General features: G+C 40.1%; 1 pseudogene; it reads right to left on the reverse strand.

Moving 5' to 3' along the window:
* Nucleotides 1-1,611: 1,611 nt before the first annotated feature.
* LOC147441968 (uncharacterized) lies at nucleotides 1,612-2,155 on the reverse strand (annotated as a pseudogene).
* Nucleotides 2,156-15,354: the final 13,199 nt, after the last annotated feature.

Raw genomic sequence — 15,354 nt, forward strand, 5'->3', positions numbered from 1 at the left:
AGGAAACAAAAGAATCCCTCAAGGGTGCTTATCAAAGCTCTCATGGCGAGGGTATGCCATTTTCCCATAATTTGAGCTTTGTGTCCTCCTCCACTGCGTTTCAAAACGCTGTTGCAACACCCTCAAAGTAGTGTTTTAAGAAGCAAGCTCAAAATGTATGGTGAAAGCTTGCAGCATTTTGAGATTGGCCTCCATCGAAGTCGTAGCAAGCTACACATTCGCAATGCGCTCCTTAGCCTAGAGCAAATTTTAGCATCTCAAAACATTCTAGCGAGGCTAGGTGTCAACTGCTGCATTGGATGGCCTCTTCTTTGCGCGGGTTCCCCTCCCTTGCTGTCAACGAGCACATAGCTCTGATACCATGTCAAATTCGTCGATGCAAAAGCGTACATGCAAAAGTGTAGGAAGGAGAGCCCATATATGAATGCACTAGTCTAAGGGCACATTTGCACGTGGGTTATAAACAAGGGGGTCATTTGACAAATTTCCTCCTATTCCTGCTACCCTTCCATCTTGAGTTGGCCAAAATACTACTATGAGAATGGCTTGTGAAGTACATAATCACCCAGCCTCATATTGATCAGGATGCTATTGTTGTTGATCTTTTTTCTGGCACGGACGATGGCGGGCTTTATATTGTGTCACCATGTGATGTTTGAGAGGGATCAACATCTTTGTGAAAGATTGCTGGAAGCAACTTGCTATGCAAAGTCACTTGAGCAAGACAAGTGCTATTACACTCTCTTGATCTCTCAATGGTGTGCTTCTCCCATTGTGATGGATTATTTTGCACAAGGGGTTGTCGAAAGCATCATAAGATCTGAGACTCAATTCAACAAAAGGGCTTAAAGGAGCTCAGAGTGATTGTCATGTGGTTTGGGCCACACATTTCTCTCCAATGATCTCTCCGCATCATTTTTGAAAATTGACCCGTTGAAGATTGCAATGTAATGGAAGTAGAGTAGCTTTGCTATTGTGTATTCATTGTCTCTACCTCTCTCACTGTATATATATGTGTTATGAGGAATTTACGAATTCCCTCCACGAAAAACAGCTACAATCCATTATAATTAAGTAGGAGACAAAAATATGGTTACCTTGCATGATTTAGATTAGACTAGTTTACATGTGTATATATTGGGACTTTGCTTTTCTAGTAGTTTTGGCATAGTTTTGAGCTTATTCATAAATCTATTGAGCACTGCAAGTTCTTCTTGAAAGCATGGGGGGGGGGGGTTCTAATTTGTGGTTCTGATCTAATAATTAGAGGGGCAGCTTGTGACTTGCAAGCATAATCAAATGTAATTAATTAGGAGCACGCATAATCCTCTTTTGATTAATTAGAAGCAGAGAGGGAGGCATAAAAAATATACACAAGGTGGTCGTAGACTTCACTGAGAGAAAATGCTGTTGACATTCTAAGTGCATTAAATTGGGTTCTGCAATGGCAATATCCATGACAGAATAAAAGTGCTGGTGCTGATAGACGACAGAAGACTTGTTCACTCATTTTAGTATAATAGCTTTTCTGCAACATTAAGTGTTCAAACCCAATTAATTAAGAAAGCAAATTCATTAATCATGATGATTTGTCTCGTAGTACAAAAAACTTAGGGCTTTGTTTAATATGATGTTGTCGACGTCCATCATCACATGCATGTGAGCTAATTAGAATTAGAGATACAGAGGCTTAACATCAAAAGATTATACAGAGAGGGCCACCAGCGCTTGGCCTGTAGTCATAATGTTAAAGTTTTTCAAGCAGAAGCACCTGCTGGCCTACAATGGAAAGCCAAGTTTCTTTGCAAGAAGTGGCGGACGACGTCTTGCCGGGGGCCTTGCATGTCGGCAAACATTGCGCGGAAGCAGCAGGAGGTGCCTGCAAACAAGAAGCCGTGACGGAGGCGGGAGAGAAGTAGTCATGCTCATGGCCCCCAAAGGGAGCGCCGTTTGCAGAGAGAGCGCAACTCATGATGTCGAAAGCAGACGCTGCGGGGTACATTCGGCCTGCTGCTGTTCATGCCGCGCCACCTTAATGCAGCTTCTGTGGTAGATTTGTTCTTCTTCCTCTGCTGCGTAGAATCGCTTCATCCCGTAGAGCTGTTAATGATGCAGAGCAGATACCGGTTGTCGGCTAGGTCGATGTCGATGTCGATGTCGATGATGGAGATCGCATGCCGATGATGCATATGCGTTGGCACGTTTGTTATATAGAGCTGGGAAATTTCCGCGTCAAAATGAAAAGCACCCACGTCCTAAATGCAAGTAAAACAAGCTTTCGGGAGTCGGGACTCTGCGCGTGTGTGAATTTAGCTTTTCACATCACATCTTGTCAATCTAAGAGCGCCTGCTCATATGCCCTCTAGCAGTGGTTTTGGACGGCCATACGAAAGTAAAGGCAAATCCCATACGCCGATGAGATCACTGCCGATAGAAAGCGGGGAAAGGTTTCGCCTCTGAGGTGGAGGGTGTTTCAACCACCCTCTAGAACTGAGAATCGCCTTTGCACCGTCAATAGGCGGTAAACTTGACTGGACAGTGTCGACAGCTAGACTGCTAGTACCAAAAAGCCTTCGTCAACTGGTTGCTTGCTGGCCTATGGGATGGCAAGAGTAGCCATCTACGATGACGTCCCTCTGCACGATGGCAATTTTGGGTGTTGTATGGGCACGCGCTCTTATCCTACAAAGTACTCCCTCTCATGGAGGCTCCCTCTGTCTTGCCCTGACAGAGTTAGAACTTACGACAAAATAGAGAATAGTGTCCCAATACATTTGGTCAAGGTGAAGTCGCCCACCTGGATGGCAGGTCAAAAACGACATAGAATGTGAACAAAAGTAACCTTTGCCCCATGTTTAAGTTTCTCGTCTTGGTAACCATACATGCACATGCATGTTGGTTAGTGCTTGCAACAATGGCGAGGTAATAGGTTTCAAAGCGACCGATTTGCAACAGGGTGCTATCCCTAATATTTTCACGATTGATCCTCGCACTGATCCCACAATTCAACATGACAAACTTTATTCTTGGAATTCTTGTCATCGTGGAAAAGCATCCCAAGCCAATTTGTGGATGAATGGAATAGCCCATTATTGGTGACCAAAAGATTTCCTTCAAACTCGGCATCTCTGTGTCACAATCCATGGCTCTACCCACTACCTTGACATGTGTGAATTTGGAAAGAGACTACGATCACCACATGATATCAATTAAAAGTAGCGGCCCCCAAAATCTTATTTAACCATTGCCAACCGGCCCAGATTTGTACTTGCACGAGGCAAAGCGCCCTATCATTAGCCACTTCCCAACTTTGCACCATGCGCCCTTTAATAGGTTTCAAAGCGACCGATTTGCAACAGGGTGCTATCCCTAATATTTTCACGATTGATCCTCGCACTAATCCCACAATTCAACATGAGAAACTTTATTCTTGGAATTCTTGTCATCGTGGAAAAGCATCCCAAGCCAGTTTGTGGATGAATGGAATAGCCCATTATTGGTGACCAAAAGATTTCCTTCAAACTCGGCATCTTTGTGTCTCAATCCACGGCTCTACCCACCACCTTGACGTGTGTGAATATGGAAAGAGACTACGATCACCACATGATATCAATTTAAAAAAATGGCCCCCAAAATCTTATTTAACCATTGCCAACCGGCCCAGATTTGTACTTGCACGAGGGAAAGCGCCCCATCATTAGCCACTTCCCAACTTTGCACCATGTGCCCTTTAGTGCCTAGCATCACAGTGCACCAAAGCCTTCAAAAACTAGTCTGGTCAAATTTTGGGATTCTTAGTGCTCTCTATATAATGTTGTCAAAGTAACGGCATGCATGGGATGGATATGGGTAGGGTTCTCTGATTAACATCTCTCCATTTCCAAGTCATCTCATTGAATAGATCTTTGAGATTTCATAGGATTTCTCTCGAAACATCACAAAATTTTATTTTTCCCTGTGTGTGTGTGTTTCTAGGAGAAGAACGGTTAACAAAGGCTCCTTTTCCATCCCTATGTTGGCAGATAGGATGGCCATGTGATGCAATGAGGCAGATGGAATTTGACATAGTGCTACTGATGCAATTTGGCTCATTATTAGTTACCAATTTTGAAAGTTGAATGCATCATATAGGGTCCCAAACATTTTGGAGCAATGCACCATTCGGGGTCATTGCCCAGTTTTTAAAAGTTGAATGCATCATAGAAGGGGGGGGCAAGGGGGGCAAGACAAGAATGAAATCATCCCTGATGAACGCATTTTGCAATGTTTGGATGAGTTTTTGGGTCACTCCCAATGGTCTTTCTTATCCCTACACTAATTTGAGCCGAGCTACAAGATTTGTAGTCTCCTACATCATCTTATGAGGAACACGTTCAACATGCTTGTGTATGGATTATGAGATCCTTACTAGAGTGTGAACAAAAGTAACCTTTGCCCCCTGTTTAAGTTTACACATGTTTCTCGTCTTGGTAATGATACATCCACAGGCATGTCGGTTAGTGCTTGCAACAATGGCAAGGTAACAGGTTTCAAAGCGACTGGTTTGCAACAGAGTACTATCCCTAATATTTTCACCATTGATACTTGCACTGATCCCACAATTCAACATGAGAAAGTTTATTCTTGGAATTCTTGTCATCGTGGAAAAGTATCCCAAGCCAGTTTGTGGACGAATGGAATAGCCCATTGTTGGTGACCAAAAGATTTCCTTCAAACGCGGCATCTTTGTGTCTCAATCCACCGCTCTACCCACTACCTTGACCTGTGTGAATTTGAAAAGAGACTACGATCACCACATGATATCAATTAAAATTAGTGGCCCCCAAAATCTTATTTAACCATTGCCAACCGGCCCGGATTTGTACTTGCACGAGGGAAAGCGCCGCATCATTAGCCACTTATCAACTTTGAACCATGTGCCCTTTAGTGACTAGCATCACAGTGCACCAAAGCCTTCAAAAAGTAGGCTGGTCAAATTTTGGGATTCTTAGTGCTCTCTATATAATGTTGTCAAAGTAAGGGCATGCATGGGATGGATATGGGTAGGGTTCTCTGATTAACATCTCTTCATTTCCAAGTCGTCATATTGAATAGATCTTTGAGATTTCATAGGATTTCTCTCGAAACATCACAAATATTTATTTTCCCTTGTGTGTGTGTGTGTGTTTCTAGGAGAAGAACGGTTAACAAAGGCTCCTTTTCCATCCCTATGTTGGCAGATAGGATGGCCATGTGATGCAATGAGACAGATGGAATTTGACATAGTGCTATGGATACAATTTGGCTCATTATTACTGACCAGTTTTGAAAGTTGAATGCATCATATAGGGTCCCAAACATTTTGGAGCAATGCATCATTCAGGGTCATTGCCCAGTTTTTCAAAGTTGAATGTATTATACAGGGTCCCAAACATTTTGAAGCAGCTAGTAGACATTACAAAAGCTTAGGTGGAGGGAGGTTGATTGAATGCAATGAACTTAAAATGGAACTCTAAAACAAAGGTTTATCGCAATGATGACGTATGCAACACAAGCAAAATGTGAGTATTTATTAAGAAGGACATGATAGAGAACAGTTTCCAATAGATTTGGTCAAGATTAAGTTGTTAAGGGGGGGGAAGACAAGAATGAAATCATACCTGATGAGCGCATTTTGCAATGTTCGGATGAATTTTTGGGTCACTCCCAAGGGTCTTTCTTATCCCTACACTAACTAGAGCCGGGTTACAAGATTTGAAGTCTCCTATATCATCATATGAGAAACACATTCAACATGCTTGTGTATGGATTAATGAGATCCTTACTAAAGATCTTTGCCTACATCGTGGAAAAACTTTGTAACGTTCATCCAAAGATTCTTTATTCAGCCTAGGGTAGTAGATGATAACGATACTACATCAAGCATCCTGACATCTGACTTAATGTGTAAAAGAAATCCCACTTATGACGATTTATCTGATAAAGTGAAGGAGAGTGTTAGATCATTTTGGATTGAGCATATCACGTACATGTCTGCGAATTAAAAGATAATTGTTGGAAATGAATTGGCACAAAAGATTACCTCAACCATTTTGTGCACTTGATGTTGGAATTAGGGTTGCAGAGAAACGCACACAGCTTGGAGAAGACGAAGGAAGCTCAACGCACACAATAGAGAGTGTATTACTTAGTGTTCAAATGGAAAGATGGATAGCCCTAGAGTGATGGGCGTATATACAATGCACGGGGGAAAAAACCTCCTAAAGAGGGAAAAAATGCCCTGGCGGTCCTAGTGTGTTCACACACATCACTACCACATGTATATGGTAACAAATCCCCCCTGGAGTGATGCGGTGAACGAGAGCGCACATGAGTAAAGGGAAGTGCCATGCCCTAAGGACATGATCAGTCCACAAAGGGGAGTAAGCCCAAAGCTTTGCAGAAAGCTTCAAACTTCTCATGAGACAATGCCTTTGTGAAAATATGTGCAAGGTTTTCATGTGTTGGCACATAAGCCAAGCTGATCTCTCCTGTAGAGAGCCTCTCCCTGACATAGTGGTAATGCACCTCAATGTGCTTCGTGCAAGCATGAAAAACTGAGTTCCTCGCAACTGCCAATGTGCTCTGACTGTCAGTGTAGATACTGTTGGAAGTGTCCTATCCAACACCCAAATCAGCCATAAGGCGTCTGAGCCATACACAATCAACCGTAGCTGTGAAGACTGCCCTGCACTTAGCCTCACAACTTGAAGTGGCCACAATAGGTTGCTTCTTGCTCAACCATGATATACATGAACTGCCAAGCATGAAACAAAAACCACTTGTGGACACTCTCGTGTTAAAACAACCAGCCCAATCTGAGTCCGAAAAAGCATGTAAGTCTGGTGGCAATGATCCCCCCTTGGGATAAAATAATCCAAGATGTAAAGTGCCACTAAGGTAGTGGAAAATCCTCTTGACAGCCTACCAATGCTTAGACCCTGGGCTATGCATAAATTTGATGACCTGTGAGACTGCAAACTGAATATCCGGCCTCATGTTGCATACATAAATGAGGCAGCCAACAGCAGTTTGGTAAAGAGTGACATCAGCAGGATCACCAACATCATGTAGACTTAACTTCAGACCTGTTTCCATGGGAGTGGCAATAGATTTGCAATCCTCAAGTCCAAACTTACATAGCAATGTCTCTATGTAACTTTTCTGACACAAGGCAATACCACCATCACACTGCTTAAACTGTATACCCAAATACTGATGCAATAGCCCCAAATCTTTCATCTTGAAAGTAGCATTCAAATCAGCCTTAAATTCAGAAATATGTCTCTCGTTTGGTCTAGTGATCAGCAAATCATCGACATAAAGAACCACAATGAGAAGTAGATCATCCTCACGCTTTACATACAATGTGCTTTCTGTTGGACTGTTACGAAAGCCTTGTTTGACCAAATGAGTGTCAAATTTTTTGTACCAAGCACGAGGAGATTGCTTCAACCCATACAAAGCCTTCTTACATCTGCTCCTCTTGTCCTTTTATGACAAAACCGCGAGGCTGCGTCACATAAACTTCCTCAAATATGTCACCATTCAAGAAAGCAGAAACAATGTCTGATTCATGTACATCCCAACCAAAAATAGAAAACGCACAGTAGTCAAACGACAAGTGGGAGCAAAAGTCTCTTCATAATCTATGCCATTTTGCTGTGCATAACCCTTTGCAACAAGTCAAGCCTTATGGTGATCGATCTCACCATACGGCTTGCGTTTCAACTTGTAAACCCACTTCGTACCAATGGCCTTTTTGCCAGGAGGCAAATCACATAAAGTCCATGTGTCATTTTCTATAAGTGCATCATATTCTGATTGCATGGCAGCCATCCAATTTTGTGAATTCTGTGCTTCATCAAAAGACGGAGGCTCCTCAACATCATGTAAGCTAGACACAGCCAAAGCATAACAATCTGATGCATAAGATGCATGATGAGAGTCTGAACGAGTACGACTAGACAAAGGTGCATCCAATTTACTGTCACGCAAAGTGTACACCAGCCATTTTGGCATACCTCTAGCCTGCTCATTTTTAGCCCTTTCCTCATCAAGTACATCATGTACATCTGCATCAGTAATAGGCCGATCTGTAACATTTTCAGAAAACCCCATAGGCTGTCAATTTGCCTCATTAGAACTTACATTCATAGTTCCACCACTGAAAAGAGGCAACAAAGTGTCATAAATGTCATGTGAGCTTACATTACTGTCTCTAGTACATGACAACAAGTGTTGAACAGAATCTTTCACAAACACTATATCCCGTGAAACCAGAATACGTTTTGTTTGCGGATGATACAACCTGTAACCTTTGATTTCAGCACTATAACCAACAAAAATACATTTGACAGCCTTATCATCCAATTTTCTGCGCTGCACTTGTGGCACCAAAGCATATGCCAAATAGCCAAAAACACGCATGTGCTCAATAGAAGGCTTTCTATCATGCCATGCTTCATATGGAGTAATAGACTGCAAATCTCTCGTAGGACACCTGTTAAGTACATAAGTGGCACACATGATGGCCTCAAGCCAAAAAGAATGCGGCAAAGCTTGACTTTTGCCCATACATCGTGCCATTTCCGTCAGTGACCTGTTTTTCCTCTCGGCAACACCATTTTGCTGAGGTGTATAAGGCACTGTACATTGGTGTTTTATCCCACGACTAGCCAGAAATGCATTAAATTCATGAGACATATACTCCCCCCCTCGATCGGAACGGAGGGTTCCCATAGTACATTTCGAGACATTTTCAACCATAGCCAGAAATTGTTTGAAGCACATAAAAACTTTGAACTTCGCTTCAAGCGGAAATACCCATGCATACCTGGAGTAATCATGAATGAAAGTCACGAAGTACAGGTAATTTCCCAAGGACGGAGTTTGCATGGGCCCACAAACATTACTATGCACAAGCTGCAACCTGCATGTGGCCCGAACTGAACCATCCTTTGCAAACTTAGAACGCTGCATCTTACCTAAAATACAGCCTTCACAAACATGTTTGAAAGGTGGTTCAAGAGGCGGCAAAGAAGCAACCATATCAGATTTCTGCAAACGCAGCAAACCGGCAAAATTCAAATGACCAAAACGTGCATGCCAAAGTTTTGCATCTGAAATAGCCCTTGAATTTGCAATAGCATTTGCAAAATTCTGTCCACAGTTGTCATACAAAGTAAGCTTATACATCCCACGACACAAAAGTCCAGATGTAACAATTTCATCACCAAACATGAGATCATGAATTGTACATCTGTCATCCACAAATTTGACTACAAGTCCAAGTCTAGCAAGTGCAGATACAGATTAAAGATTCTTTTTTATCCCAGGTACATAGAGTGCATCAACAAGTGTGGAATAATTGCCATTAGCAGTAGTAAGCACAATCTTTCCAATTCCCTGAATCGGATAAGAGGCATTGTTGGCACAAGTGACTGAATTCCCATGAGGGACAAACTCGAGAGAGGTAAACAATTCACGATGTGAGGTAATGTGCTTTGCAACACCACTGTCAAAATACCACACATGTGAATCTGCAGCAACTGACAAGCATGCATCATGGACAGCAAGATTGTAAGTGCACTCTGCGCCAAAAGCCCATTCTGCATCAACATCAGCAACACATTCTCCTTTCATAGAAGACTCAACAATGGCTGCATTTGTAGTGGAACCAGCATTTGTAGTGGAACCACCCTCTTTCTTCTTAGCCTCTTTAGCCTTCAACTTAGGACACGACTTGATCAAGTGATCATTAGCTTTACAATAATGGCAACACATCTTCTTTTTTCCCTTATCACCAGAATTGCCAGACGAAGTGCTGCCAATAGAAGCATTAGGAACATAAGTTTTTCCACTCGCAGCAGAACCATGAGAAGTGGCTGCATTGCTGTTACCACCCTTTCTTTGAGAAGCAATAAAAGCCTGTTCAACTGCACGCTGTCTAGTCTTGTTTTTTCTCAAAAGTGACTCTTGCAACAGCAATGTGCATAATGCATCAAACTTGAGAACTTCTGGATTTCCTTGGGTCATAAGTCTCCAAGTACTAGCAAAAGTCTGGTAGAAATCTGGTAAGGCATCAAGAACAGTCTGCACAAGGGAACTGTCTAAAATGACTTCACCTGCAGAAATAAGCTGCTCATTGATATCCTTGACACTAGCAAGGAAAGTGTCCATATCATCTTGCTCATGCAGAATCTTTGACTCTAGCTCTTTACGCAGCAAGAAATTTTAGCCTCATTGCAGCTTGCATAAAGACCTACTAGAATATCCCAAGCCCGTTTTATAGATTTTGCTGAATGGATGTGAGGAACAATGGTGCGCTTCACAGACAATGCAATCAATGCATGAGCCTGCATATCCTTTACATCCCAACGAGCTTGTTCTACCGTAGGCAAAACAACTCTCACAGTAGCAAGACCTGCAACATCCTCAACATTGCCTACATCCTCAGAACCAGGACGTACATCAATGCCCTACACAATATTCCAGACGCCCTTTGACACAAGAACGTGTTGCATCATATAAGCCCACGTAGGGTAATTATGCCCATGCAACTTGTCCTCGGCAACAAACATCTTGAACACATCTGTGTTGTTGTTATCAGCCATTGTAAATGCTACACCTAATGTGAAAACTGCCCGAAAATAGGAGAAACGGAACGGGAACAACACGTGCTATATAGCACAAACCGTAGAAGACTATCAGACAACCGTTCTGCAGAAAATGGAACTGACAAAATTTCTGCACAAAATGGCAAAATTGCCTGTGCAGACTTGCCTGTAGTGGAAACGGAGGCCGAAAGGAGTCTGAATCAAAAATCTGAGCAGACTGAGCTCTACGAATTCTCTCGAAATATTTGTCGACTTGCGAACACTCGCCAAAGCTCACTGAAATCGGAGAAAGTGAGCAGGAGTGTGCAAGAGCAGCTGGCGCCCGGGAGGATGCAACCTGCTCTAATACCAATTGTTGGAATTAGGGTTGCATAGAAACGCACACAACTTGAGGAAGATGAAGGAAGCTCAAGGCACACAATAGAGAGTGTATTACTTAGTGCGCAAATGGAAAGATGGATAGCCCTAGAGTGATGGGCGTATATACAATGAACGGGGGAAAAAACCTCCTAAAGAGGGAAAAAATGCCCTGACGGTTCTAGTGTGTTCACACACATCACTACCACATGTATATGGTAACACTTGATGAATGTAAGAAATAAAAAGTTTTCATTCTTATTATCATACTTTCTATGTACCATTTACAAGTATTATAGCACAAAACTTTTGCAAAAAAAAAGTAATACTACATTTTTTGAAATTCAAAAGAAGCTAGCACAACAAAGAAACATATGGCCAAAAACTCATTATTATCTTTTTTTCATAGCTCTACCCCTACGAGAAATTAAAATGATTACATATCAATAATAAAAAAGGACACTATGTGGGAGTTAAAAAGGCCACCATACCAAAGCATCCACTACCCCAAAGGCAGTACCACCATTTTCCTTATGAAACTCTAACCTCGAAGCAAGTACCAACCATCATAATAACTCCTTGTGAATCATCCATGAGGACAATGACTATACTTTTAATCATAATTGGATTGACACTCCCACCAAATAGGAATCGAAACACACAACTTTGCTACATTTCTTAATTCCCATATACTTGACTCATACTTCACTCCTTACGATGATACCACTAAACATTATGACATCCTACTTTCCATCCACTAGAATATTGTTTAACACTAGTTTGGTAACCTACTAGGACATAAAAGTGTCCTTTTAGGATTTTGGAAAAAAATAAATACTCATAGTATATGTGTGAATTTTCCAAAATCCTTACATGAGATCCAAGCTAAGAACACATTTCAATTTTGAAAAATAAGCAACATGCCTATCTCTTGATTTCTTGGTCATGACAAGCTTCCAAAGCCAAGGTAGTGCTACATTTTACCGAAAACAACATACTTTCAAGGTTACCCCCATGGTACACCATATATAAAATTGATCATGCTACAAACCTATTTTTCCCATGAGCTTGAATGGATTCCTAGTCTTAGTATATGACTACTATAGAAAAAAAAAATCTGAAACTATGTGTAGAGATAGATTAAAAAAGTGGCATTTTTTGCATTCTACTGACCTATCCGGCGTGTTTGCTTGCCCACACTCATATTCTACACTATATTACCAGTCTATTGATATAGCTTGGTACTTCACCCTCATATTGACTGTCAGAACAAGGGCAAGGCTAGGGAGTCATGGACGGGCCAAGGGCCGAACTAGGCAATGTGGAAAGGGAATCCATCTAGGGCAAAGGGGCTAGGAGCTTGGCCTATATAGTGCGAGGTTTGGAGGTGGATTCTAGGCACTAGTCTCCCCTAGTCTTTACATTGGTATCAAGAGCCAAGTTACTTTTTTTTGGGAAAGGAGGGCGTGGTGTTTCTAAGCCACACAAAGCCTTTGCATGATCGCATGCCGTGGAGACTGTCTCTTGCTAAGGGAGGATGACAAAGTCGAAAGGCGTGTGCAGACGGGCTTGGCAAGGGGAGCCGCCGGGTGAAGGTGCAACAAAGCTACCCCGGAATAGCTCAACATGAGCGTCCCTGGATTCTGAGAAACTTTCGACACAGAGGCAAGGCCCGATTCTCATCATCTTGCTCCCCCTCAACTTCCCACTGCTCTCGCGCTGTCTACTCGACAGCCATGGAATTTTGAAGCTTTTTGTTCACATACAAAACGCCTAATGACCTTGGCCTTTGAACTTAAAGTACCCTAAGGGTGAGTACACACACCACATCAAGCAAGAAGCATTGCAGCTTCAAATCTGGACACCGTGACCACATATTCGGCTATGATCGGTGAAGGGGCCGGCAAGTAAATATTTTCCCTACGTGCTTGTTGCAGAAAATCAGCAAGTCGATAAATTTTTTCAAAGGGATTCATTGGCGACCGTATTCATCGAGTCAACTGCATTTGAAAGCAATAACAATTGCAATCGATTCGGCTACGATGTGTCCAAGTAGGGTATTTGCACGACTAGATTTGTGGATTGATTACAACTTGGACAATCAACATAATTAGAACGGCTAATTACCCTTTGTGGTGCCAATTACAACTACGGGATTATTTTTCCTTGACTCAATTTAATTTTCCTTCTGTTCCTGTAAGGTCTCCACCTTTCTAGCTGCAGAGGGATGAACTCAAAGTTTTAGGGGAAAGCATTGGACTTAGAAACAGGCAAAGCACTTTTCCAAAAGCAATTCAAAATAATATTTTTGGAATCTTAAGCATAGCAAACCTCGGGCTAGAAATTTTTGGATTTAAATTCGGACAAAAACTGACCCCGTTAGTCCTTCTGAAAGATGCAATGTAAATTAAATTTTTAAGAAAAATTGAATGGTTGCAATAATGATTTAAGCATAGACTTTACTACAGGCTTCCCAGATATTTATCAATTAAGAAAAAAATAAGTCAAAATATAGAGAAATTGATATTTTAAAGTTGGCAGGTAATGGAAGGGGTCATCACTGACCTATCAGGGATACAATTAGTAGCAGAGGGCGCCATCTTGAGTTATAGGGTTACTTGAGCTACAAGAAACTACCATTTTCAGCCTATGGGAGCTTATGAGTGCCCAGAAAGCTATAAATAAGACACCTTGCTTCACATTTTGGGCATAGTCGGAGTCCTGGCCATTTCTCTCTCACCTAGAGATCTACACAAAAATCACTAGAGAGAAAAATTCTAGTTGGTTAATCCATGATAATTAGCACTAAATCTTTTTAATTAGCAAAAGATAATATACTTATTTCTTCTTAATTAATCCAATTAATTAAGAAGATTAAACTTAGTTACACTATAAAATTCTCTCCTAATTCTTAATTATCTACTGATTATTGAGATTAAGCTTAGGGATACTAATCTAATTAATTATTATGTTATATTAGGATTGCAATTAACCATTTTAATCATAGATTAATGGTAATTATACTAATTAAACTTAAATTGAGATAAAATAATTATCAGAGCTGTATTAGACTATCAAGATGCTAGAAAAATTATCTCTTAGTTTCTTGAATAATTTTTGTAATTACTTAAACACAATTACACTATTTTTAAGAGAAAAGTAAAGGGGAAAATTAAAAAATTAAACTAAAAAGCTTTGAGATAATTTTCAGAGCTAAAATACATCTTAGGAAACCCGTGGTACTTATCTTAACCACAGATAATTAGTTTAGCTAGTTATCTTAGTAGAAAAACATTGTTTTAAAGGAAAACTTATAAGGGAAAAAAAGAAAATTAAACTAAAAAGCTTTGAGATACTTTGCAGAAGTAACATACATTTTAGGAAACCCGTGATAATTATCTTAACCACAAATAATTAGTTTAGCTAATTACTTAGTAGAAAAACATTATTTTTAAGGAAAAAGTAAAGGTGAAAATTAGCAAATTAGACTAAGAATCTTTGAGATAATTTTTAGAGTTAAAATATATCTTAAGATACCCATGATAATTATCTTAATCACAAAAAAAAAAAAGTTTAGCTAATTATCTTAGTAGAAAAACATTGTTTTTAAGAGAAAATTAAAGAGGAAAATTAGTAAATCATGTTATATGATTACATGCTATTTATCAGTGTTAGAATACATAATAAAAAGACTGTGATAATTATGTCAAGGTTAGGAAATTAGTGTAGATATTTATTTGAATCAAATTATACTAATTTTATATAAAAAGTAAAGGGGGAATTAGTAAATCATGTTATATGATTACATCCTATTTATCAGTGCTAGAATACATGATATAAAGTCTGTGATAGTTGTGTCAAGGCTAGAAAATTAGTGTAGATATTTATTTGAGTCAAGGTATACTAATTTTAGATAAAAAGTAAAGGGGGAAATTAGTAAATCATGTTAGATGACTACATGCTATTTATTAGGGTTAAATTACATGATCAAGAGGCCGAGAAAATTATGTCAAGGTTAGAAAATTAGTATAAACATTTATCTAGGTCAAATTATACAAATTTTAGCTAAAAAGTAAAGGGGAGAATTAGTAAATTATGTTAGATAATTACATGCTATTTTTTTAAAGCTATATCACATCATAAAGGAGCTGTAATAATTATGTCAAGGTTAGAAACTTAGTATAGATATTTAGTTTTGTCAAATTATACTAATTCTACCTGGAAACTAAAGGGGAAAACTAGTAGATCATGTTATATGATTACGTGCTATTTATCAACGTTAGATTACATGATAAAGAGGCCATGATAGTTATGTCAAGGTTAGAAAACTAGTATAAATATTTATCTAAGTCAAATTATA

The sequence above is a fragment of the Adiantum capillus-veneris genome, chromosome 14 (genome assembly GCF_014529385.1).
Source record: "Adiantum capillus-veneris isolate H3 chromosome 14, ASM1452938v2, whole genome shotgun sequence".
Classification (NCBI taxonomy): domain Eukaryota; kingdom Viridiplantae; phylum Streptophyta; class Polypodiopsida; order Polypodiales; family Pteridaceae; genus Adiantum; species Adiantum capillus-veneris.